Source organism: Suricata suricatta, chromosome 11 (genome assembly GCF_006229205.1).
Source record: "Suricata suricatta isolate VVHF042 chromosome 11, meerkat_22Aug2017_6uvM2_HiC, whole genome shotgun sequence".
Taxonomy (NCBI): Eukaryota; Metazoa; Chordata; class Mammalia; order Carnivora; family Herpestidae; genus Suricata; species Suricata suricatta.
In genome coordinates, this window is record NC_043710.1 from 72,906,120 (window position 1) to 72,933,788 (window position 27,669).

At 45.3% G+C, this 27,669-nt stretch overlaps 1 long non-coding RNA gene and 1 pseudogene across 2 annotated transcripts; one reads left to right on the top strand and one right to left on the bottom strand.

Annotated features, from left to right (window-relative positions):
• The first annotated feature begins 312 nt into the window (after positions 1 to 312).
• On the top strand, positions 313 to 6,043 carry LOC115306672. 2 transcript variants are annotated; one of them, XR_003915395.1, is made up of 4 exons: positions 313 to 422; positions 2,716 to 3,365; positions 5,320 to 5,466; positions 6,016 to 6,043. It is a non-coding gene; the product is annotated as an uncharacterized LOC115306672 (long non-coding RNA). The 2 variants fall into 2 exon arrangements; XR_003915396.1 differs by having other exon boundaries at positions 5,355 to 5,466.
• A 2,700-nt stretch (positions 6,044 to 8,743) lies between these two features.
• On the bottom strand, positions 8,744 to 10,252 carry LOC115272626 (annotated as a pseudogene).
• Between the last annotated feature and the right edge of the window lie 17,417 nt (positions 10,253 to 27,669).

Consider the following 27,669-nt stretch of genomic DNA (forward strand, 5'->3'; position numbering starts at 1 on the left):
GACATAGAGCATGCGGAGAAGTGGGCAATTGTGTGAGACTCGATTTTAACTGGTGTGTGGATCTCAGGGGCAATGAGGAGTGGTTGAAAACTTGGGCTTCAAAGTCCCACAGACCTAGGTCCTAATTCCAGCCCCCTCACTAAGAAGTTTCCTCACTGAGGTAAGTTTCCTAAATGATTCTGTGTATTAGATTCCTTATGCCGGAAATGGGGTTGAGAGCATCAACACCACAGCACAATTGGGAGGATGACACAGGTGTTAGGTCAGCGTCTGCTGTGCAGTAGGTGATCTGTTTTAGTTACATCATAATCATTATCATGGAAAGGAGATCTGAGAGGTCTAGAGTAACTGGAGGAGACCTCATAAGTCACTTGGCCTTAAAGAGCAGCAGAGAGGAGAGCAGTGAACTGTAAGAATAGCATGTAAGCAAAAATCATAAGAGAAATTTGGAATCAGAGTATGTGCTGGACAAAGAAAAATGGAATATGTTTTCAAGTCATATTTTATGGGGCTATGTATTATGTCTCTGTATCTCTCTCTACCTTTACCCATACCTAAATCCATTTTCATGGGGTTCCCAACGAGATTGCAAGTTTCTTAAATATAAAAATGTCATGGCCTTATCAGTACCTTTACATTTGACAAAGCCCCTTTGACAAATGTACGACAAAGGACTGAAAGGAAAAATGGAGGTAAGATGCTTGTTGGAGGCAAAAGGTGCTGGATAGGACTTGGAAGGGGGTAATGGCAGACTAGGTGAAGAGCAGTGGCCAGTTCAAAAATCTACTGCCAAGGAAGGATTAACAGGACTTGGTGGTGGACTGAACGGGGAAAGTAAGAAAGGAGAAGAATAAGATGACTCGTAAGTTCTAGGTGCCATCTAATGGGCTGTGGTGACTGAGAAAGATTTGTGGGGGCAACATTAAGGGTTTGGGACATATTAGCACCGAAATGCTGAGACATTCAAGAGGAAATTTCAAGAAGGGATAAGAAGGGAGAAGAGGGGCATCTGGGTGGCTCAGTTGGTCATGTGCCCGACTTCAGCTCAGGTCATGATCTCACAGTTTGTGAGTTTGAACCCCGCATCAGGCTCTGTACCTAAGCATCTCAGAGCCTGGAGCTTTCTTCAGATTCTGTGTCTCCCTCTCTCTCTGCTCCTCCCCTGCTTGCACTCTGTCTTTCTCTCTCAAAAATAAAGAACATTAAAAAAAAAAAGAATGCAGAAGAAAGATCTAGGCTAGAGATAAACATAGTGGAATTATTTACATGTACAGATGGATGGTTCTGAAAGCAGATGAGATCTGCCAGGGAGAAAGCAGGAAATGAGAGGAGAAGCAGGGTCAATAGTTGGTGCAGGCTTTCTGCATTCCTTTAGGAAAATAAATGTGCATCACAGGGCCCAGCCATGTCACAATACTTGTGCAACCCCAAGTGTGGTAATTGTCTCCCCAATTAGACTGTGAACTCCTTGCAAGTAGGCAAGTTGTCTTATATTTCCCTTGGAGTCCTTTCTCTCACCATAGTGCCTAGGCAGTACTAGGCAGGTCCTCAGCACATACGCAATTGAATTTAGTAATTAGGACTAATGAAGTCAAGCTATTGTAGTGAATAGCATCAGCACACAAGGGCTTCTCCCCTTGGCCAACCACCACCTAGCTATTGTTGCTTTGGGAGCAGCTGTGAAGAGACAAACAAGACACTGGCCACATTGTTGGGCAGCCATTACTGAGAGCACATACTCTTTGGGGTCATCGGCTGTAACATCTTTAGACGTTGGGCCCTGACGCAAGGCCACAAATGCTACTCACTCCAGGGTGTTATTCCTGAAAGGAGAGGTGTAGTTTCCACTGCCTGTGTCACAGAAGGGGCCGCTGAGCAGACCCAGTGAAGAAATGACCACACGGTACACAGTTCCCATAGTGCCCTGAAGGGCCAGAAGCACAGGGAACAGCATCTGCAATGGAACAGAGCCAAAAATTCAGTGCCACAAACAGGGAAGGAGGTGGTAGTGCTTTCTAAAGATGCATGCCCTGAGTTTCCTGGTAAACTGAACACAATCTGAATCTTCTCTTGGAAAGATGACAGACCAGGTAGTTGTTTTTGTTTCATTTCCCAAATGCACAAGAAAGAAAAAAGAGTACTAGAACTGAGAAGCCCTCTGTCCATCCACCTGCCTCAGTTGCAATTCTAGAGAATGAAATCATTCACTACAGAATTGAGAGCAGGAAACATGACTTATTCACCACCAAACTGCCAGTAGCCTATCCACTGCCTGGCACGTAGAGGAGGCCTCCTTGTCTGCGTTCATGGTGGACATCTGTGATCGATCTCAGCATCTTCCCCACCAACCCCAGACAAGGCCTCGTAGTCCTTCACAGAACAAGCGGTCAATCAGCTGGTGTTGGCCCTCTAAGTGAGAGCTAGTAGCCATTCTGGTGGTGGGTGTTCAACGAATATTTGTATGATTGGGTGAGTAAATGAGTACGTGTTTTTCTAATGCCTGAGTCAGTGACCAAGACAGGGCTTTACTGTGTACAAACCCCATGAATACATATGGACTGGATGGGTGGGTGAGTGTGGCCGTGAGGCCAGTGTCAAGGAAAGGTGACCTTCTGGCATCTTAGTGCATTAATGCATTGGGGCAAGGGGACTTGTTTGCTTCACAGCACAAGCTTTTATTCCTGACATGTCCACATTGTGTCTCTCCTAACACAGGGCCTGAGGAAGGGAGACGGCAGGGGCTGAATGGAAGGACTTGGGGAGCCCCTTGGAGATGGTCTGCAGACAACACAGAGCTAAGGATCTGTGGAAGGTCTGACTGACAGCTGCCAGAGACAGGAGAGGGGACTTTGGAGCAGAAAAGAGGAGTGAAATGGTGTATGAACTAGAATTCTAAGGGTTGTGATCAGGGACACTGGGAAGCAGTTTTGCATGTGGGAGACAGCATGATCCCAGGAGTAAGATGATAGAGATGGAGTCCTCACTCGGCCAGTCCTGCCTTCCTTTGGAGTGATAGGAGAGTCAACTGTGTGATAAGATCAAGGCCTGGTGCTGAAGGAAGGAACTTCCACTCTCCCCAAGGTTGGATAAAAATCCTGAACATACCTTCTGGATCTAAGATTAAAGCCATGCAAATTTGGGCAGGCTGTTCAGCCTCTTTGGGCTTTCTCTTTCCTAGTTGTCAAATGGAAATAAGTTTGCAAAACTGATAGTGACATTCCCACCATTTTCTTCTAGCGGTGCTGGTTAGGACAAAGAGCAGTGTGTGAGAGGGCCATGACTCAGAACGGAAAATAAATGCACAGTGGATGAACTTAGAGTGTCAGCCTCTGTTCTTCATGGGGCCACCATATGAGTGGATCTTTGTAAGTGCTTTCAGGAGAAAAATCTCCAATGTCCTTTCTTGTTTGAGTCTCAGTTCTGTGATGTGTTACTCCATTAGCTACCAGGGAAATAGAAAGCCAAAGGATGGGAAGGTCCTACACTTTCTCACGGACAACAGATAGAAACATCCAACAAACCCGAGCAGGCTGGTCTACCAGAGCTGGTGGACACTGTGTCCATTGTGAATGGTTCTCTGCGCACCCTGTCTCCAGGCTCATTTGTCCTGGGATCTCATGTAGAAGCTCTTAGCTCTGTTGGCTAGAGCTCTGCATTATATCACTGTGCTTTAAAAGGGGGGTATTAGGAGTACTAAACAATTGTCAATAGTCTATCCTTCGAAAAAGAGAGAAATCACACAGCCTTGGAAATAAACCTTTTGAGGGTGGAGTGGTGGTGGGGTAACCTCCCACATCTGTGAGCACAGCAGCCTTTTCCATCACCTCTCAAGAGCATCAGTGCCGCACCATAACCTGTGGCAAAGAAAATGCTCTTGGAATTAAAGGAATGTTACCTTTTTGGAACAAAGTTGTTTATTTTTAAAAAATATAATTTATTGTCAAGTTAGCTAACATACAGTGTGTAGAGTGTGCTCTTGGGAACAAAGTTTTGACTGTGTCTTGAGCTACTTTAAAATGTCTGTTGGTTTGGGATGACAGACTCAGTTGGTTGAGCCTCCAACTCTTGACTTTGGGTCAAGTCATGATCTCGACATTCATGGGTTTGAGCATCTTTTCAGGCTCTGTGCTGATGGCATGGAGCCGGCTTGGAGTTATGTCTCCCTCTCTCTCTCTCTCTCTCCTCCCCCCCCACTTGCTCTCTCTCTCCCCCCAAAAAATGTGTAATGGTTTTTCATTGCATGTAGGATACAACACAGGCCCTGAACATTGTACATGAGCCCCCCTTCATAGCCTGGTCTTGACCTGCCACCAGCACCTCACCTCTCCATCAGCAAGACCTTCCAGGGCACCAGCTGATGGACTCCCAGGCTAGGGCCAGGGCTTTCCTGCCTCTGGTCCTTGGAATATGTTCTTCACCCTTTGCTGTGAAGTAAACTCCTATTCACCCTTAAAGAGGCCCAAATGTTACCTCCTGTGATAGGCTAAGCCAGTGGGCCCCCAAAGATATGTTCACTTCTTAATCCCAGGACTTGTGAATATTACCTTATATGAAAAAAGATATGATTATGTTGGAGTCTGTTCTTTCTTTCTTTCTTTCTTTCTTTCTTTCTTTCTTTCTTTCTTCATTCTTTCTTTTCTTCCTTCCTTCCTTCCTTCCTTCCTTCCTTCCTTCCTTTTTTCCTTCCTTCCTTCCTTCCTTCCTTCCTTCCTTCCTTCCTTCCTTCCTTCCTTCCTTCCTTCCTTCTCTTTAGAGAGAGAGCATGAGCAGGGGAGGGGCAGAGAGAGAGGGGGAGACAGATGATCCAAAGCAGGCTCTGTGCTGACAGAAGAGAGCCCAGTGTGGGGCTCAAACTCACACACTGTGAGATCATGACCTGAACCAAAGTCAACCACCTAACCGACTGAACCACCCAGGTGCCCCTATGTTGGATACTTCATAGGAAGAGTTTCTCCTGGTTTACATGGGTGGGTCCTGAATACAATCTCATGTATCCTTATAAGGGAGGCAGAAGGAGTTTTGAGAGACATACGCATAGAGGAGAAGGCAATGTTGAGATGGGGACAGAGACTGGAGTAAAGTGTTCACAAGTCAAGGAATGCCAATAGCCACCAGAAGCTGGAAGAGGTAGGAGACAGCTTTTCCCCTAGAGCTCATAATGTGGGCCCTGCCAACACAGTTGCTTAGGGCTTCTGGCCTCCAGAACAGTGTGAGAATAAAATTCTGGTCTTTTAAGCCACCAAGTTTGCGGCGATTTGTTATAACAGCTGCGGGAAAACTATACATCTCCTCTTTATAGTTTTCTGTGACTCTTGCCAGGCAGAACAAGTCATTCCTGCCCTCATGCCTACCAGTGGGTCCTGTGGTCCTGAGCACACCACATTCTGCTTCTTGCCACTGGGAACGGGGCTCTGGGTCAACAGCTTCACCACAGTGCCAGCACGGATTCAGGACCCAGCTATAAAGGTAAACCCTGTGAAGACATTTCCCCATGTTGTTTCCGGAAGTATGGGGCAGGAGAGGACACTCCCCTGGCCAGATAGAGCCATGGTCCGGGAACAGGAAATAAATACCTAATGGGTGCACTTAAATTTATGGAAAAAAAATCACCTCACCCTAAGAGATGCTTGGTGGATATGTTTGCCATTGCAAGCATCTGGGAAATCCCCAGTGCTCCCCAAGGTGACCAAGACATCCCCTGGGGAACGTATAGTTGGTATGTAGTCCATAGTAAAGATGATTGGTCTTTCACCTGATAGTCTGAGGTAGGGGGTGGGTGGGATGCAAAGTCACATGACTTTAGAGGTAGGCAGGTAATTTTAAGACAGAAAATATGTTTTGGGGGGGTTCCTGGGTGGCTCAGTGAGTTAAGTGTCCAACTTCGGCTCAGGTCATGATCTCACGGTTGGTGAGTTCGAGTCCCATGTTGGGCTAGCTCTGTGCTGACCGCTCATAGCCTGGACCCTGCTTTGATTTCTGTGTCTCCCTCTCTCTCTCTGCTTTCTCCCACACTAGTGCTGTCTCTCCCTCTCAAAAAGTAAACATTAAAAAGTTTTTTAAAAAAGAAAATGTGTCATGGTATAATATAATATAAAGTGGTGGGGACTAAGGAGAACTGGGGACAGGGGTACAAACCCTTCCTGAAGGTATTCAGGTCTCTGAGAAGCCAGCCAGCCAGACACTATACCAAACAAACTTGGGCCAACTACTGGCTAGTTATGAAGCCTTGATGAGTGAGGGCCAGGGCCGATACCTGGCATCTAGTAAAAGGAGAACCCCAGTTTTAGGGTTGGGCAGTATGTGTTCACTGTGCTGGAGAAAAGTGTGCTAAGTCTGTCTAAGTATCAGTTCTTCATCTTTAGTGGAAATGTATCAGACCATCACAGCTCCATAACGACTAGGTACGGAGGTGGTCCTACAGCCCCTTCCTCCGGTTCTCTCACAGCTGCCATTGGATGAGCAGAGCTGTGAGCCAGGCTCGGGACTGGGTGCTCTCTGTGATCTCATACAGTGCTCATCACCGTCACAGGAGGTGGTGACTGCTGATGTCCCCATTTTCCGGTGGTAGAAACTGAAACATAGAGAGATGAAGTGCCTTGCTAGGATCTCACAGCTGGCCTGCCAGAGAGCATGGTTTCAAACCCAGCTCTGTTTGGCTTTCATCACCCTGTATGCTACCACTTCCCATGGAGACAGGAGAGAAGGCCTGACCTCCCCCCCACCTCCACTCCCCAACCACATAGTGACATTCTGATTTATCAGTCAAGATTTGATGAGTTTGGTTAGTATTATTGTTCTTGGTTCCTGAGAAGTTTCACTTTATTCCCAGGTGAAATGGGGGTTCTGATCTGTAATGCTGCATATAAGACTTTGGCCAGAATGAACCCCACCAAGGCACTCACGCTCTGATAGTATACAGGTGATTATTCATGGTCTTTCTTTTGACTAAGGGCTAGGAGAGCAGGAATTTTATTGGCTTTTTCCCCTGCCATGTCCCTCATGCGTGGAACAGCGCTAGCACACAGTGGTGCTCAATAAATGCTTGTGGGTGAAGTACTCACGGGTAAGAAGCTGCTCGTCAGCATGGCACACAAGGTGGTGCAGAATTTTGCCTGGGTCTGCATTCCAGCACTAGTAGCCTGGAACGCCTCCTCCCTTCTCTGGCTGGCAAACACGTACTAATTCTGTACAGTACAGCTCAGACACCTTCTTCTCTCAGATGCCCCTCTTTGTTCCCCAAGGTAGAGTTAATTATTTTCTCTTCTGCAGACCCCCAAGCTCCATAGCACCAGAGACTCACCCCATTGGGCTGAATTATTTGCCTGCTTGTCCACCTCCCTTGTTCTGAAGGAGATTTGAACCATCTCTGTGGCAAGAGGCAGACCCTTACTCCTAATCAGGCCCCTGAGTGGCCCCAAACCACACCACTAACTAGACTTAAGCTGCCCTTCCTAACGGTCTTGCCAAATCTGCAAATAATATTTCCAGAGAATAACCACTAGCTTCATGAAAAAAAATGGGGACTCTGTTTCTCAGTGCCTGGCATACACAGTTCATGGGACGCTGGTCCCAGATGCCCATTGTTTTTAACCACAGAAGCCTGCAGGTTCTGTGTTGGCCTGTGGCTCCACAAAAATAGAGAGTTTTTATTCTTGGCTTTGGCTTTCTGAGACAACAACCTTGCTGACATCACAAGGTTGCCCTCCAGCAACAACAGGGGGAGGCTGGGGGGCTTCCCTCTCAAGGAGATGACATCGTTCTGGGCACATTTTTACACATCATGGCTGAGACTGACCATGGGAGGAACTCAGCCCCTGAATGGCTGTCTACCTGCGGGAGGGGGGGGGGGGCTGCCGGGGCAGTGGTGGGTCAAGTGGCCCTGGTTCTCTGTCTTGTCTGGAAAACAGCACAGCCTGCAGCCCTCCTCCTAGTATCTCCCTGTCCTGTTCACTGGGATGTGGTGTGGAGCAGGACCTCTACCAGCATAGATCCACACATGCCATTTTTTTATGCTTCTGAGTTGCATGTGCATGTAAGCATCAGATGGTGGAGAAATGGAGAGATCAAAGGCTTTGGACTCAGACAGGTGGTGAAGCCCCATTTCTGCCCTGTGCCCACTATGTGGTTGTGGTCACATGACTTAATCTGCCTGGGCCTCATTTCTTCACTGGTCGGAGGACATGATGATTCCTGCTTGGCAAAGTTGCTATAGGAAGTCAATGGGATAATATGTCTAAGCCTTCACACAAATGCCTGTTACAGTTATTAAGGAGCAGAAACCATGATTTCTGGTTGATCTACTGTGTCTACTAGTGTTGTGATGATAGATAGATGATAGATAGATAGATAGATAGATAGATAGATAGATATTTTTTGATATGGTCAGATTAGTCTTTTATTTTTTTATTATTTTTAAAAAGTTTTACTTATTTTGAGAGAGAGATAAAGAGCAAGCAAAGGAGGGGAGACAGAAACCCAAGTGGGCTCTGCACTGATAGGGCCATGGAGGGCTCAAACTCGCAAACTGTGAGATTATGACATGAATAGAAATCGAAAGTCAGATGCTTAACCGACTGAGCCATCCAGGCACCCAGATTCGTCTTTTAGCAAGATAGTTGGTCACAGTGATAAGTAGTTGGCAGAAGGGGAAAAGTCAGAGAGTGGAGACAGGTGGTTACTGCAGCAAAATAGGTTAAGAATGACAGTGTGAACAAGGGCTGTATAGGGGATGGGGCATAGAGAGTCAGGATGTGGTCTGAAGGCAGGGGTGCCCCACCGGACAAGAGTGAGGGAGGAGAGCAGGCAGTCTGACATAACCCTTGGCTTCTGACTGGGATCGCCAGATGGAGGGTGGAGGCACTGTTAACCAAGAAAGAAGGGCAGGTTCTAGGGGGTGACAGTAGATTCCACTAGGCACGACTAATGCCCATGGGAGATGTCTAACAGACATGTGAAGAAGAAGCAGTGTACAGCTCAGCAGTGAAGACAGCTTCAGCGAAGCCCTAGAACTTTCAGGCACTCCATTTCCATATTTTCCTGAGATGATTCCACAGGCAAGGGGAGACCATGTCATCGCTCCAACTCCTATTTTATGGTAGAGCTCTGGTGGCTGAACCTCCACTTTCTCTCTCTGAAAAAGATGGTACTCAGTTTGTTCACAGACTGGTGGGATCATATTGAACTGCCTTGCTACAGAATAGGCTTCCATGATCTCTATTGCACTCCACCATGAGGTCCCCCAGTACATTGCCATTCCTTGGTTTATCACGTGTGTCATGGCTCGAACAATTTCTTCCGTGGGGGTGTTGCTGTCCGGTCGATTTGCAAAGACTACATCCACATACTTGAGCTGCAGTCTCTGGAGGGAGCCCTTCAGTCCTTCAATGTTTTCTTGACAGCCCTCTTTCCGTTTCAGCTTTTCCACCTCAGTAGAGTTTGGTTGTTATGACCAGGCTGGAACTCCTCCAGCCTTTCTTTTTGATAATGCTTCCCAGAATCACTTCAGCTTTTCCAGCAGCATAAACCTCGGCAGTATCAAAGAGATTAGCTCCACTTTCGTAGGCAATTGTCATCAGCCATTTAGCAACCTCATCTGAAATTTGGTCTCCAAATGTTACCCATGTTCCAAGACCCAAGCAAGAAACTCTGAGTCCTGATTTTCCAAGATTCCTCAGGGCCGTTGATCAAGATGCTCTGTCGACGTGGAGTGTCCTTTCTGTCTCTGCTGGTTCGCAGACTGGCCCAGTACCCAGAGGGCACAGAGAGACTGAAGAGAGTGGCACTCACTCCTCTGCTTCTTGCAGTCTGGATTTCCCTGCCAGCCCCAGGGCTGCTCTGGGCTCCTCGTGCAGCAGGTGCCTCCCCAGGCCCAGTTCCTGTCTCTTCTGCTGTGCTGGACACTGGGATTCCTCACTTCTGGAAATGTTCTCCTGCTCAGCTCTTCTCACTTTCCCCTTTGCTGCTTCACCTGAGACTTTCTAGCTGTTCTCTCTCAGCCTCCTTCTCACACTTTCCTTCCTCTTATTTCTCTGGGGCTCTTACCTAGGTTCCTTTCTTCTCTCATCCTGCTCATGAGCCCTGGATGAACCCTCTAGGGCTCCACATCACCTCTCTACAGGGGATCTCCATCTTGCCTCTCTCCTGGTCTCCAGTCCTAGCCAAGCTTCCTATGATTCCTCAGGGAGATGTGGAAACTCTGTCTCCCTCCCGGCTCCCACCCTGAGGCCCCTGCCTGGGAGAATGCCACCACCATCTCCCCAGGTGCCCAGGCCAGAATGCTGGAACCAACCTGGCCTGCTCCCTTCCCTCACCCCCATCAGTCTTCAGATCCTGCTAGCCCAACCTTTCCATATGGCTCCAGTGTGTCCTCCTCTTTCCAACCCATAGCCACTGCCTTAGTTTTCCCTAGAGTTGGCACATGTGAAGGCCAAGAATGGACACCAAAGATTGACTGAACAAGGAAAGAAGAAAAAAAAAGGAAGAAAAAAGGGAAAGAAAAAGAAAGAAAGAGGAGAAAGAGGAACTGAGTCAGGCTCCACTCTGCTTTCCTGAGGACCGTGGAATGTTTTCCCTGTGGGTCACTCTCAATAAACCTGAGATTCTATTAGGGAGACGAAATATACTCAAACTGCTTGGTTTGACTCCCTTCAACAGTTTCTGCATTTGCTCATTACATCTTGAGAGAAGTTGGGTGCTATATATCCTATAGATGAGGAGAGCAGAGGCCAAGGGGAATTCAGCATTTGCTTGGTGGCGGGACGGACCCATGCAAGCCCATCCTGTGGGAAGACGCAAGGCAGGGGCGAGGCTGGAGACGGGGTTGGCTAGTCCATGGGAGGAGGCAGAGGAGCTGGTAATCTGAACCAGGAAAGAGGACAGAGTGCATTTTCCTGGCAGCCAGGTATGTGCAGGGTGCGCTCATTTGATGTTCTCCCTACTGAAATGGAAGCTCGGGGAGGTCTGCATGGAAGTTCAGGGAGGTCTGCACAGCAGCTCAGGGGCAGACTTGTGATTTAAGCATGATCTGGCAGACTTCCTAGGTCTGCACAGCCTCTTAGGGAGGGCTCTAAGCTGAGACAGAGACCACCTTTACCCAGGTATTGCTGTTTTAAATGTTCTCTCAGGCAGGAAGGCCCAGCCTCTGCCATCATGAGAGGGGTGGATGGTCACTGCGTCTACTACTGTGTGGGGAGAAGAAACAGGAAGGGAGAGAAACAGAACTGTTTTTCTGAGGGATCTTTATGCCCCATGCATGTATCCATCCATTTGCTGAGCACCTACTCAGTGTCTGGCATTGGGTCTCCATAAACAAATGATCTTTTCATAAGGGAACACTGGATACCTAGGAGAGGAGGAGCCGAATGAAAACAAAGGCAGAAAGGAACGAAAACACTCAGTGTCTCAGGAGGCAACAGACTACAATATGTGGGCTAAATCCAGCAGATTTACTGTCTTTATAAATAAAGTTTCATTGGAACAATGACTACATCCTTTTGTCTATGCATTGTCAGCGGCTGCTTTTGCCCTTTGGTGGGAGCGTTGAGTAGTTGAAACAAGAGACCACATGGCCTGCAAAGTCGGAAGTATTTACTATCCAGCCTTTTATAGGAAAAGTTTGCCAACCCCATAATTTTGCCTAGGGAAGCCTTGATGAGTGGTACAGAATTTTTGAGATGGTCATCTCGAAACCTGATGAACCTGACAAATACTTGGTTATTATGCTTTTTATAGTGTACCTCCTTATGCAATTAACAAGCACACATTAAGCTCTAGTCTAAGCCAGCACTTTGCTAGGTAGGCACTTAGAGAGCAAAGGTGAGTGAGACTTGGACTGTGTTCTTGAGGAGATCACAGCCCAGTGGAGGAGACCATAAACAGATGCTCGCTGTACCATGTGCTAAGTGTTTATGTATCATGAGGTATAGGAGGAGAGAACTAGCTATGCTCTGGGGGCCCAGGGAAGGTGGGCCCAAGATGAAATGTTTGCTTTGTGACTTGGAGGAGGCAAGATAGCTACATTCTTTCTTACAAAGAGTCCAGCTCCAAAAAAGCCGTGGAAAAACCAAACCAAGTCTGTAATCTTGGCAGGCTCCAGCACCTGCCCAGTGTTGACAGTCTGAAAGTAAGATGATATATTCAAAATGTTCTCATACAAAGCTGTCAATGCAGGCTGGGTGCAGAATAAAGAACCAAGGGGGATCTGAATCATCTTGACCTGGCATTTTACAAATGTGGAAAATTTCCTTTCTCTCTCTCTTTGTCAGTTGAGTTCACTGACTGTGGAGATTTCCGAGAAGCCGGAATGGGGGCACATGGAAAGAGGGAAGGATTTTGTGTCTTGTTTTCTCTGCACTTGCTGTTCCTGAGCATAAATGTGATAGGAGTGAACTCAGTATCTCATCTGCTGAGCACTTTGCAACACTGGTGCTCTGGAACTCTGAGGTTCTAGAACGTATCTCTGCAACCCAGGGAGGGATTCCTATTTCACATTAGGTGATGTTTTCTTTAACACTCCTTTGTGCCCATTATAGACTCAGATGTATGCTGAGATTCTTAACTGGCATATAAATAGCATCTCATTCACTAGTTTGGCCCCCAGACACAGAGGTCTGATGCCACCACTGGTCCGTCCCACGGGGGATGCCTGGAGTAATTTGCAGAGCCAGGGTCCTCTCTCTGGGGACAAAACTGAGAATGTCCAGCCTTAGCTTTCCACTCCCACAGAGGAGCCAAAGTTATTAATGAATAGTGGCTCCAATGGGATGATAATGCTTAGGGTTTTATTTCTATCTGATATCCAAACTCAGGGCTGCAGAAAACTGATAGCTGAATGAACTGCTGCCTCTGGATCCTCTGTGTGAATGAAGGAGATTGAGACTACTCCCTATTATAATCACTAACTAAATTTAACCCTTAGTGAGAAATAACACTTTATGATAGACAACAACACACACAGCTACAGCGACTCGCTGTAGAAACATTATTGACATGATTTCATTCAATCCTCAGAACATTCCCATAAGGCAACAGCTTCAGAGCTGCTCGAGGAAACAGGCTCAGAGAAGTAGGGTAAGATCCCAGGGGCTCCCAGCTGGTAATAACAGATCTGTTATGCAAGTATAGGTCTGCTAGTTTCCACCTCTAGTTATTCCTAGTCAGGGCAGGTGAGTAGGAAGTAGGAGCACTGTTGGCCTTCTTGGATCCCATACGAAGGTACCAAGCCCAAAGCTCCCCAATTGCTCCTTGGTGCCTGGACATAACAGCTCTTGCTGCAATGAATACAGCTGTGTTAACTCTCCAGAGAAACTGCAGATCTTCATAAGAGAAAAGAGAGGGTGGTGGAGGCGGAGGATGGGGAGGCTGTGGCCACATTTGGAAAGGGGAAGGTAGGTGCTTAATGTAATGGTGAGAAGCCGATCCTTCCGTTGGGTCCTGGCAGAGAATATCAAAGCTGAGAAAGACTCTTAGAAATCTTGTCCCTTCACTTCCCAAGGAAGCATAGCCCCAGAGAGTAGTAATTACTTGTTCAAGGTTATGCAGCTAGGGAGTTGGGGGGGTGGGGGAAGCAAAAATAGTTGCACTCATGTTCACTGACATGACCTCGTTTCATTCTCCGATATTCCAGTGAAAGATGCCTCATTATTATATGTATTTTACTTATTTGCTGCTAAGCATTCTGAGGTTCAGAGAAGCTAAGGAATTTGTCTGAGGTCACACAGCTTGTAACGAGGTAGCTGATCTTCTGAGTCTATCCAGTTACCATAGCTTTTGTCTTCAACATGCTTAGTGGGTGGGAAAAATCACAAGCCTTTGAATTTCTTAATCACAGACTTCATATCATGGAATCTGTCTCATGCTCCCCATTTATTCATATACACACTTGTCAGACAATTACACCCCAAGTTTGGTTTGGACAGCATGGTTGCTGCACAGAGTCTTTTAGGCCAGGTGTGTAGCACCAGGCTGTGGGGACTTGCATTCAATAACAATCCTGCCCATTCTTACTCAGAAACACGCAGACATACCCATCAACCCAGTGCCTGGTCAGTGGGGGTTAGGGGCACAGTGCCCCTTGGCTGGGCTAGGCCAGCGATGGTGAAGGAGTCCTGCAAGCCCTGTGGCAGTGCCAGGGAATCTTCTAGATCAGCTGCTGTAAGCTGCTGGGCAGCCTCTAGATCCTTCCCCTTTTTAGCAGGTAGCCCCCTCACAGGACAGTATGGGCATCTAACTACAGCCGTCTGGTCTTCCTTGAAGCCTTCTCGGTGAGGGGGTCGCTTGTTTCTCTAGAGGCTGACGCCCTTTCCAGGCTCCTTTTAGTCCCCCCAGCACGGTGGCATACTAGACTCAGAGAGACCCAGGGTTCCCACTTCCTCTCTGGCCCCACCTTGCCAAGTGGCCCCCTGGGGAAGAGCCCAGGCACCCAGCTGCAAAGGCGCTTGTGTTTACTGCACTTGCCCCTCTCTCTGGGTCACTCCTGATAACCCCTGGAAAGTTTCCCTGGTGGATGTGTTTTCACTCCCCAGAGACCCGAGGAGGGCGTGGGGATGTGGTTGCTCTGGATGTCTGTGGGCAGGACGGGCCCACCAGCCCTGTGGGAACATGTGTGGGAAGGGCCAGGTTATTGACCATCCCCTGGTCATCTTGTCTTCTCGAAGATCCCCCACTCAAGGCCCATGGCTGTCGACTGGTCACACCTCATACAGACGGACAGTGGAGCCTCCTGGCTGTGCTGCAGCTTCCTGGCTGGACTTGGTTTCTCGTCCAGCCAAGGAAGAGAAATGGATCGTCAAAGGGGCCTTTTCTCCCTTCTCTCTCGTCCCTCCCGCCTCTGAAGCTGTGATATGAATGTGGCAAGAGATAGAGGAAGTATAAGCACTTGGGACATGGTGCCAGGAACCTGGTTATCCAATTGCCCAGTGCCCCCAGAGGCTCTGCTCTGCATTTGTCTCAGCTTTCCCAGCCCAGCACCACCAGAGGCTGTTGGTGAATGCCCTCTTTGTCTCTGGTCTTGCTGCCATCCCTTCCTGCCTATGAGAACACGCTTCCCTTTAGCGATCTAGGAAGCTGTACATTTCCTCCCCAGTGACTACCAGAGAGCTACTAAGCCCCTGGGAATGTGGAGCCCGTGATTCTCGGATCAGACACCTGGCTCTCGAGACCTAACTATGTCATCATTTAGAACAGGTAGCAAAGTGCTTTCTTATGCTGTGCCTATGCTCACTTCTCTGCAAGCCCAAGGGCCTGTCGGGATGGTATTATTTTTTCCTCATTCTTCAGATGGGAAAACAGGAGCAGTGAAGATCTGACCCGCCCAAGGTCAGGGCACCCAAGAGAGCACCAAGGTTCTCAAGGCTCTTCCTATGGCATTGTCAACCTTCTGACCTTGGACCGAGCCCTCAAGTTTACCCCATGCTGTTTGTCACCTACAGAAAGGGCCTGGATGGGCTGCACTTAACTCAGTGGTGGAGGGGGTGTGCAGGGACAACTCTTAATAAAGATGTGGCTTTATCCAGTCCCCAGGTCCTGGTAGAGGAGGCATTTGGAAGATTTTCTCTTCACTGCTGCTAAATGTCAAATGTATTATCTGATGCCTTTTAAAAAGAGCACACCCGTTCTTAAGGATCAAAAATAAGGCAAACATTCTTCAAAGTGAAGCCTTAACATCATTCCCTGATGAAGGTGCTTCTAGGAGCAGACATGGAGAGACGAGGACAGGTACAGAGGTAATAAGATAAAAATGTCTGGGTGCCTGGGTGGCGTGGTCAGTTGAGCATCTGAGTTTGGCTCAGGTCGTGATCTCACAGTTCATGAGTTCGAGCCCCACATTGGTCTTGCTGCTTTCAGCTTGGAGTCTGCTCCGGATCTTCTGTCCCCCTCTCGCTGCCCCTTTCCCAATCATACTTTCTTTCTCGAAAAGATAAATAAGCCTTAAAAAAATGTCAAGCAGGCGAGCAAAGTATATGTGTTACACTTAGATACATATACATAAATAATAGACATACTTAAATCAAGTTTTTGGGTTTATAAAGAGATTTCAAACACATTTTGTACAGTAACCCTGTGAGAGAGGAGAGACTTGAGCTTTGGAAATAATGAAAAAATTGCCCCAGGTCTTACAGTGAATAGACGGAAGATGTGGACATTTGACCCGCATGTGTATCCTTGCTCACTGGCCTGTGACCGTTATACACACATGTAATACATGCTAATGTGTGTCCGTGATTGTATGTCAGCATATGAAACAGGAGGCACACAATTGCTTGACTTGTTCAAATGTCATGGGGTGATGTGATGGTTGGGTCTGCCCTCTGGTCCCCAGAAACCTGACTCATGGTCCCTTCTACCCTGTTCAGATATTAATCACAGTAACGGGAAAGACTTTATGAGGATTTCGGAGAGATTTAGTGGATGTAATCATTAGTGTAAACACAAATATATGGTGGTGATAACTGAGTTCTACGTAGAGTTTTCTTTCATCTCCAGTTCCATCCCACTAAAGAAGTGACATAAATCCACAGCCAGGGAGGTGGTTTCAATGGGGTCCGGTCTTAGCTTTCTCTTCTCCGAGGCCCTGCTGATCCTCTCATGCTGTTCATATGTTATGCTGCTGCACTGTGGAATCTCTGAACACTGACGATCTCACTCTGCCCCTTGCTGGTTGTGTGTATTTGGATAGGTTACTTAATTTCTCTGTATTTCAGTTTCCTTATCTCAAAAACGGGGAGCAGAATAATGGCAAGATCACCTCATAACTCAGGGTTCTGTGAGGATTAGAGGTTCCCAGTATGTGCAAACACTATCAATAGAGAAGTGGTAGCCACAAAATGTCACGTGACAGTGCCGGATGTGGATTAAGTGCTCAATAAATGCTACCCATTCATATCATACTAGGGGCCACTGATTACCAAGTTCTTCATCGTACTCTCTGAGGATGTGTCTATGAGCACCTCGATCCAGGGCATTGCCAAGGTGGGGGCTTCCCTCCACCATGCCCTGTGCAATGTTAGAGCCTGACCATGGCCCCTGGTCATGGTACTGACTCTCTCCATGGGACCGAGCTGCTGGTAATGACCCTCTGTAGCTCTTTAGTCTGAGCTCCTTGGTCACATTCACTATTGTTGTGGGGAAGGGTGTTAAATGCCTGGCGGCCACATTATGTAGAACCACAAATACTGGGGCAGCTCCTGAGAAACACAGGAAATATCCTCTTTCCTTGTCTTTGAGAGCCTAAAGAATGGTCCCACTGATGACACATAAGGTCAGTTTTGGGTAGAAGAATTTAAGTGAAGAGCAGAGACTCTGGAAACATATTGCCTGATTTCTTATTTCAGTTCTGCCACTTAGTGGCTGAATGATCAGGGCCAGTTACAAACCTTTCCAGCTGTCTTCCTTCTCATGAAATTAGGTTCCACATGTACGCTTGCTTTCCATCTTCCACAAATGTGTCTGCATTTTCTACTCTGCGATCTCCTCTCCCATTCTTTTATCCTTTTCAATTATTTTATTGCATTTTTGGAGGGAGTTTTCAGGAGGAGGCAGAGATAAACACAGGTACCGTCCTTCCTGGTTAAACAATAATCCTGTTCGGTCATTTTCAGAATTGACACCAGAGATATAATACTTAACATAGCTTCAGGAAGAGCAATTTTGCTTTTATTACTTATTGTTTGGGATTTTTGAGCATAAACTACACGTGTATAATTCATCTGCCTTTAATGAACTGGATAATTAATTAAATAGGAAATTAATAATGTAAATATTGTCTTTTTCTTTTCTCTTTTTAAAGGATGATGGGATCGTCCTCTCCAGTACTGCTCCAGGATCAGCCAGCTTGTTTTTCTTTAAAAAAAATTTTTTTAAATGTTTATTTTGAGGGAGAGAGAGAGACAGAGTGTGAGCAGGGGAGGTCAGAGAGAGAGGGAGACACAGAATCCGAAGCAGGCTCCAGGCTCTGAGCTGTCAGCACAGAGCCTGACACAGGGCTCGAACTCCTGAACCACGAGATCGTGACCTGAGCTGAAGTCAGATGCTCGACTGACTGAGCCACCCAGGCACCCCAGCTTGTTTATTTTCATCATCGACTTGGACTCTCGCCTGAGTAGGACTATGGAAGGCTGGCAGGCTCCTCTGTGAGGCTGTGGTGGAGGGAACTGAAGATCAGACGGGCGGTTGAAGCACATGCCTGTCAGATGGTCTCACACCTCTGGGGTCGAATGTCCGTTAGTAATTCCAAGACTCTTCTTTTTTTTCCTTCAAATTTTTATTTAAATCTGCTTAGTTAACAAGCAGTGCGATATTAATTTTAGGAGTAGAATTCAGTGATTTAGCACTTATGTGCTCATCACAAGTGCCCTCCTTAATACCCATCACTCATCTGATTCAAGCATGAAAGGCTCATCTTCTCAGCCGCTCTACTGAACTTACTGAGTAGCTTTCATGTGTGTTTCAAAACTTTTTTTTGGCTCCTTTTCTAACGATCAGTTGAGAGAAATTCATACTGATCTCTACCATTCTGGGTTTTAGTACTTGCGAATATCAGAGGAGAGCTGACCAGCTGTCTGGGTGAACTTGAGGGACCCCTTTGTAGCCACATATGACCATTAGGGGGCGCCTTGACCTGGTGAGAGCATAAAACCCCTGGAGTAAAGAGAACTGTGCAAAGAGCCTCTTAGGCACTTTTAAACTTTGTTAATTAAGAAAATATTTTGCCTGGGAAGCTGCATACCTATTTCCTGAGGGTTCATGGACAAGTCCATTAAGCCTACAGGGTTCTCTGTGAATCCAAAAAACCTACTACTAGTAGTAATGTTTAAGTATGTATGCTGATTTTGGTAACATTAGTTAAATTAATAAAATATTTGCTAATAATAACTTCACTATTAGTGGTAACAATACCAGTCATCGTTTTCTAGGGGAGCATATAGGCCTATGTAACAGGCTGTGTCTGGGGACCCCAGGAGACTTGGGAAGTACCTCGCAGTGGGGACAAGAGGTGCGCCCCCCCCCCCAGGGCTCCATGGGTCTGAGGAAGGGTGGTGGCTGGGTTCCAGCCCTCAGCAAATGCTCTGTACAGACCACAGATCTGCTTATTTTGACTTTATTCCCTTGAATGAAAAAGCACAGGTTAGAAAAATAACCTTTCTAGCTCTTGCTCCCCTTACTTTCCCCTAACATCTTATTTCACTTACTCTCCCGTTTCTACCTCACAGTGCAACATTGTTTCTGTCTATTCTAATGCACATATTTCTTATGGATCCAACTAAATGATGAACTACTGATCAATGGGCACTAATTCTGTTCTTCCTTGAATTCTCTCTGGCATCAAGCATAGAACTGAAAACCTAATAGGGAGCATTAGAAATATTTTCTCATCTCTTTAGTGAATGGTAGGACTCTGCCCACAATTAACTAGGGCTGTCTTTCTCATTTCTGCCCCTCTTCATCCACTCTCTGTAACTTACTCCCTTCTCCCCGTGGCTTCACTCTTCCTTGGCCCCAGATCACTTAGCCAAAAGTGGGAAAAAATGAAGCCCATAATTAGGGCCCACTCACAAGTGTCTTCAGAAAGAATCCCCTTAGGACTTTTAAAAAAGGGGTTAAATCTTCCAGAATCCCTTATAAGGGTCCTGAGGCTCAGTGGTTCTCCCCTTAATCCTAAGTGACAGATCCAACGTAGCAGGTTGGTCATGAGAGTCCTTTGCCTCAGTTTTCCCATATGTATAATGGGGTTAATAGCACCTGCCTCCCGCCTTCACAGGAACACAGCGAGATACTGTTGTAACATGCACCACAGTCCTTGGATGAGAGGTACCGTATAAATATCAAGTGCTATTAAAAGCCCTTGACTTATGGAAAACCATGGAAGCTTCATTGCTTGTGGGGTTCACAGCAAGATGGATGAAAAGAAAGGGGGATGTGCCCGAGGACTTCTTGGCACTGGGACCTGGCAGCTGCCCAGGAGAATTTGAATCTGTAGATGAAGCAAGGGCCTATGAGCAATTTGGCAGGGATTGCAAAGGAAGCTTTAGAGTGCTTTAAATGAAAAAAAATGAATTTAGGGGCGCCCAGGTGGCTCAGTCAGTTAAGTATCCTACTTCAGCTCAGGTGATGATCTCACGGTCCGTGGGTTCAAGTCCCACATCGAGCTCTGTGCTGACAGCTCAGAGACTGGAGCCTGCTTCGGATTCTGTGTGTCTCTCTCTGCCTTTTCCTCACTGATACTCTGTCTCTCTTTGTCTCTTAAAAATAAACATTAAAAAATTTTAAATGAATTTATAAAATAACCAAGCTTGGTTAATAAATGAAATAGTATAGAATTTTGTCCATAAAAGACACAGTTCCTTGCCTCCTCTTTTCCTAACTCCTGCCCTCATCCCTAGGACGGTCACTTGTAATCCTTTTACTGGTTCTTTTGGTAGTCCTCCTCATATCTCTAAATAAAATGCTTAAACTGCTTTTGGATAATTTTAGAAATCAGTTACTGAATTTCTGCTGTTCATCTGCTGTGATTTTACCATCCTCCACCCTCCTTGTTGCAACCTTTGAATTTAGTTCACTCTCTGTTGCACTTCTCTCATCAGTTTCCTTGGAAGTGTTGTCACAAACTTACCATTCTAGGTCTCTTTCAGCTCTAGACACTTGTTGACTGACTCTCTTGCATCACAGGGCCTGTTCGCATTTCTACCCTGCCCTTTGACTCCCTCCCTGCCTTCCACCTCCTGACTTCTCTCAAGGGAGCCTCCACGATCTCATGATTCATGATGTATACATTCTGTCCTGACACCGTAACTTACACTGTACTTTGTCTATGGGTGTAATTTAAGAGCAGAAGATCATTCTAACTGTTCAGGGTAGAGTCTGATTTTGTGTGGTGATTATATTTTCTCTCTTGTAGAGCTTTGGGTTTTTCCTAGAAGTCCTTTCTTTTTCTGACACTGTTCTCTTTTGTTACATCCTTAATTAATTTTTTTTAAAGTTTTATTTTTAAAAAATTATTTTCAATGCTTTTTATTTATTTTTGAGAGACAGAGAGAGACAGTGCGATCAGGAGAGGGTCAGAGAGAGAGGGAGATACAGAATCTGAAGCAGGCTCCAGGCTCTGAGTTAGCAGCAGTAAGCACAGAGCCCAACGCAGGGCTTGAACCCATGAACCGTGAAATCATGACCTGAGCCGAAGCCGGACGCTTAACTGCGTGAGCCACCCAGGCGCCCCTTTAATTTATTTTTGAATGCTTCCTCCAAACAGGCATTCTGTGAGAGAGCCTCATCTGTTTCCCCCAGATTTCCCTTCCTGGGCCTCGATCCTCTGACACCTGTCTATCTGCTGCACTGTCCCTCTATCTGAGACTTCCTCACTGCTTCCTTGTTTAGGATCCCATGTCTTCCTTGTTCTTGGTTTACTATTTTGTTTTGCTAGGGAATATCCTCAATAGCTTCCCCCCAAAGGCCTATTAAAAATAAATTCTGAGGGGCACCTGGATGGCTCAGATGGTTAAGCGTGTGACTCTTGATTTCAGCTCAGGTCATGATCTCACAGTTTCATGAGTTCAAGTGCGGAGCCTGCTTGGGATTCTGTCTCCCTCTCTCTCCACTCCCTCCCCACTCATGCTCTCTCTCAAAATAAATTTAAAAAATAAGTAAGTAAATTCTGAGGTTTGAATGCTTAGGTGTGTTTTTATTCTGCCGTCAATGTAAGTGATAGTTTGTCTGGGTAGAGAATTCAAGGGTGAAAATACCTTTATCCTAGAACTTTGAAGGCATTATTCCATTGTATTGTAGTTCTATTGTAACTGATGTCCTCATAAGATGAGGAAATTTGGACACACTAAAAGAGACACCAGGGATGCAGACACAGAGGAAAGACCATGTGAGGACACAGCAAGATGGCAGCCATCTGCAAGCCACGAGGCCTCAGAAGAAAGCAAATCTGCTGACACTGTGATCTTGGACTTCTGGCCTCCAGAACTGGAGAAAACACAATTTGGTTGTTTAAGCCACCTAGTCTGTGATTCTTTGCTATGATAGCCCTACAAGACTAACACACTGGTCAAGTTCAAGCCACAAATATAGAAAAAACAAAGTTCACTTGGGTCCTTTTAATAAGGAGGATTTATTGGCCCACATACCTGATAGGTGGTAGGCTGGCTTTGACTACTGCTGATTTCTGGGGGCCATGCAACATCACTGGATGTGGCTTCTCTCATCTCTCAGCTCTGAGTTATACCAGTCTGCTAAGTCTCGTGTTCTGAGCCAGTTACTGAGACCAGGATGAAGTGCTCTGTCATCTATTCCTGTGTCACAGACACACCTTTTGAGCTAGGGGTGTGGGACCATTTCTGTCCAAACTCCATGAGTGAGAATGAAGAAAATGGTGGTTTTCTCAGCAAAAGTTTCTATATTATAGGTTAAATTCTGATTTTAAGTGTATCTGGCAACAGAAGCATAGACATTCAAATGACATACATCTTGGGATTTTAATACAGGAATATTGGCAAGAAACAGTAAGAATTTGATCAAATTAGGATCCAGTGAGCATTTACTGTGTATCTTGAAGGTAAGTGAAGATGAGGACAAAGCACGTTTTTTTCCTTCAGTGAGTGTGTGTGTGGTTAGTGGTTGTTGTAGAGTTTCCATGGGTGGCCAGATGGGTCATCTTAGGGCACTTGTTCACAACCTCTGTCTCTGTAGTAGGATGGGGAGTTACGGTTTCTATTGTGCCTCAGCACTCTGAAGCCCCACGGAGAGCTCTGGAAAGAGAAATTTATTTCAGACAGCTTATCATCACGAGTTCTCATATCCTTAAAATTTTGCTTCGTTCCAATAGCCTTTATATCAGGGCATGTGTCTCTGTGTCTTTGTCTGCCTGATGCCTCCAGGCTGATGTTAGAGTAGAGAAAATGGAACACTTTCTTATTAGGAAATCTCCTAAGGCTTGAGATCTGAACACTATCCTCAGAAAACCCATTTCTGGCTTGGTTCCAGGTTCTATTACTGACTCATTGGATAGCCTCTGGTCTGTACTTACATAGCTCTTTGCCTCAGTTTCCCATTTGTGAACAGGTCTGACCATACCTGTTTTTTTAGACCTGTTTTTTTCTCTAAGATGTTGAAATATATAATTGGAGTTTTACTTTTCTTCCTTTCCTAAATTTATGTCTTCCTACCCGCTGTCCTCATTGCCAACTGATCTCTGTTAGAAGGAAGGTGGTAATAATAATAGTAAACAACTAACAACAACAACAGTAATAATAGCTTATATCTATTGTGCGCTTTTTACATATTGAGTTTCTGCTAAGTGATCGGGCTTTTTTTTTGTTTTTTGTGTTTTTACATTTATTTATTCTTGAGAGACAAAGACAGAGTGTGAACAGGGGAGGGGTAGAGAGAGAAAGAGACACAGAATCCGAAGTAAGTTCCAGGCTCTGAGCTAGAGGTCAGCACAGAGCCCAACGTGGGCTCAAACCCATGAACCGTAGATCATGATCTGAACCAAAGTTGGATGCTCAACCGACTGGGCCACCCAGGTGCCCCAAAGTGATCATTTTTAATACCCACAACAGCACTTTGTGGTAGGTGTTCTTATCACATCATCTCCATTTAACATATAAGGAAACTGAAGCATAGAGAGGCTAATGTAGAAACATTGTTCTGAACTGTTATACATCACTACCTTCCTGAACAGCACAAAGGCAAAAAGATTACGGATCAGCAGCCAGTTTCTCTCTTAGGGCTGCCCAAGTTCAGTAGTCAGAGAACTAGAACCACTTAGGGGATTTAGAAAGAAACTTGGTGGTCATAGAGCCTGACACTCAGTCCATGGGGAGGAAATTGAGGTATATAGATGGAGTGATATGTTCAAGTCCCTAACAGTACCTCTTTGTCGACAATGATTCCAAAATACCTTTTGAGGCCATATCAGAACACACATAGGGAGAATAGTTAAGATGGTAGAGGAATAGGATGACCTTAAGCTTGCCTCATCCCTTGAATACAGCTAGATAAATATTAAATCATTTTGAACACCCAAGAAATTGATCTGAGGACTGAGAGAACAAAACTGCATGTCTATATGTAGAAAAGCAAACACCTTGTGGAAGGTAGGAGCTGTGGAGAGTTGATTTTGGAGAGAAAAGAGACATGGGTGCTGCAGAGGGAAAGAAGCCCTGATCACAGAAAGAGGAGTGGGGGGGGGAGAGAGAGAGAGAGAGAGAGAAAACATGCACAAAGGATTCCACGATAAAACTCTTGAGTGGGAAAAGGAGAGGGGCTAAATATCACAAGGTTTTTTATAAGCAGCAGCGCACAAAGTCTGAAGTTTTAGAGGCCCACGTCATCGACAGCCTCACATCTAGTGTACTTAGCAGTGCTCTGGTGGGGAAGGAAGGCAGAGACCCGAAAGCAGGCAGCATGGTCTTAAGATCCCGTGGATTGCTTAGGGATTCCCTTCTTGGAGTGCATTTGGGAGAGGCGGCACTGCCTCTCAGGAGACAAAAGACCCTGTGGGCATCACTGGCCTGCCCTGTTCACCAGTAGAGGTATGGGGATGTGGCCTGAGGACCGTGAGCCTTGGTGCCAGCTTTTTGCTGTGCTTTACCACAAACTTCAAGCTGCTGTGTGGTCACATGGACGTTTTTTGGGACAAGTGTGGCACTGGCCATAGTGCAGCAAGACTCTCCCTTAGAGGATCAGCATGGGTGTGCACCTTGGGGGTTTGGAATTTTGAAACCCAGCCATGCCTGCTCTAAAAACACAAAAGTGATGTGCTGGCTGGCAGGTGGACAGCTCCGACTCAGATGGGATGATGGCAGGGATCTGGTGGAAGACGGGGACACAGTAGAGGTAATTGCTCTTCTGTGAGGGCTTCCTGAGGAGTGGCAGGCACAAGCTCACTGCTCCAAAGATGAAACGACAGGTGATGCCATCACACGTCCTCCCCCCATCTACACTGACGGACTTCAGTGAGCAAAAGAGCGCCGCCAAGTGGAAGTGGGAGGAGCTTACACCAACCCCCACCACCTGCACTTTGCAGGTGCATCTCCAGTAGGGCAAGTCAACCTGAAAATCAGACAGCAAGTCCCAACACCTGAAGACCAGCACAAACCCCTGCAACACACGAATCCTACTAATCACAGAGTACTGCAGGGCTTAAACTCTAGGAGAAACAGGATTTACCTTCCTTTTTTTTATATAGAAAAATCAAGTTTTTTATTTTTGATTTTATTATTTTAAAAGTTATTTTTATTTTTTAATCTTTTTAAGGTTTTGTATAACCTTTTCTTAACAAGCAGACCAAAACACACTTAGGATCTAGCTTTCTTTTTTTCCCCCTTCAAAATGGCAAGATGGAAGAATTCACCCCAAAAGAAAGAACAAGAAGTCAAAGCCAGGGATTTAATCAATACAGATGTAAGTAAGATGTTTGAACTAAAATGTAAATGAACAATGATAAGGATACTAGCTGGTCTTGAAAAAAGCAGAGAAGACACTAGAGAATCCCTTACTGCAGAGATAAAAGAACTAAGACCTAGTCAGGCCAAAATTAAAAATGCTGTAATTGAGATGTAAACCCAAATGGATGCCATGACAATGAGGATGGAGAAACAGAGAAATGAATCAATGATATAAAAGATAAAATTATGGAAAATAATGAAGCTGGAAAGAAGAGGGAAATAAGGGTATTAGATTATGAAGGTAGACTCAGGGAACTCAGTAACTCCTTAAAGTGTAATAACATTTATATCATGAATCCCAGAAGAAGAAGACAGAGAAAGGGGCTGGTTTATTTGAGCAAATTAAACCTGAAAACTTCCCTAATATAGCAAAGAAAACAGACATTGAAATCCAAGAGGCACAGAGAACTCCCATTAAGTTCAACCAAAGCTGGCCATCATAAGACATATCATAGTCAAATTCACAAAATACACAGACAAGGAAAGTATCCTGAAAGCAGCAAGGGGGGAAAAGTCCTTAACCTACAAGGGAAGACAGATCAGGTTTGCACCAGAGCTGTCCACAGAAACTTGGCAGGCCAGAAGGGAGTGGCATGATATTCAACGTGCTGAATAGGAAAAATATGCAGCCAAGAATACTTTATCCTGCAAGACTGTCATTCAGAAAGGGAGGAGAGATAAAGAGTTTCCCAGGCAAGCAATAACTAAAGGAGTTCACAACCACTAAGCCAGCCCTACAAGAAATAGTAAAAGTGGAGGGGGGCCTGTGTGGCTCAGCCAATTAAGCATCCAACTCTTGATTTTGGCCCATGTCATGATCTCAATGGTTTGTGAGTTTGAGCCCCAGATCAGGCTCTGTGCTGACAGTGCCAGAGATTGCTTAGGACTCTCTCTCACCCTCTCTTTCTGCCCCTCCCCTGCTTGCGCTTGCTCTCTCCCTCTCAATAAATAAATAAACAAACCTTAAAAAATATTAAAGGAAGAAAAAGTACCAAAAGAAACAGACTAGAAAGGAATAAAGAATGTCACCGGATACACCAACTTTACAGGTAGCACAATGGCACTAAATTCATACCTTTCAATAATCATTCTGAATATAAATGGACTAAATGCTCCAATCAAAAGACATAGGTATCAGAAAGGGTTAAAAAAACAAGACCCATCTATATGCTGCCTACAAGAGACTCATTTCAGACCTAACGACACCAGCAGATTCAAAGTGAGGGGATGGAGAACCATCTATTGTGCTAATGGATGTCATAAGAAAGCTGAAATAGCCATACTTATAATAGAAAAACCAGATTTTAAACCAAAGATTGTAAGAAAAGATAAGGAAGGGCATTATATCATAATTAAGGGGTCTATCCATTAAGAAGATCTAGTAATTATAAATATTTCTGGCCCCAACTTGGAAAATTCAAAATATATAAATCAATTAGTAACAAAAACAAAGAACCTTACTGACAATAATACAATAATAGTAGGGGATTTTAACACCTCACTTACTGCAATGGACAGATCATGTAAGCAGACAATCAACAAGGAAACAGTGGCTTTGAATGACACACTGGACTGGATGGACTTAACAGATATATTCACATTTCATCCTAACGCAGCAGAATATACACCCTTTTCAAGTGCACATGGAACATTCTCCAGAATAGATCACATAGGTCTCAAATCAGCCCTCACAAGTACAAAAAGATTGAGATCATGCCATGCATAATTTCAGGCCACAACACTATGAAACTTGAAGTCATCCACAAGAAAAAATTTGGAAAGACCACAAATATATGGAGTTTAAAGGACATCTTACTAAAGAATGAATGGTTTAATCAAGGAATTAAGGAATAAATTAAAAAGTACATGGAACAAATGGAAATGAAAACACAACAGTCCAAAACCTATGTGGTGCCGCAAAAGCAGTACTAAGAAGAAGGAAGTATAGAAAAGTATCAAACATATAACCTATCCTTACACCAAAAGGAGCTAGACAATCAATAGAAATAAAACCTAAAGCTATCAGAATAAGGGAAATAATAAAGATTAGAGCAGAAGTAAAGGATATAGAAACAAACAAAAAAACAGTAGAACAGATCAACAAAACCAATAAGCAGTTTTTCAAAAGAATTAATAAAATTGATAAATCCTTAGCCAGACTTATCAAAATGAAAAGAGAAAGGACCCAAATAAATAAAACCACAAATTAAAGAGTAGAGAT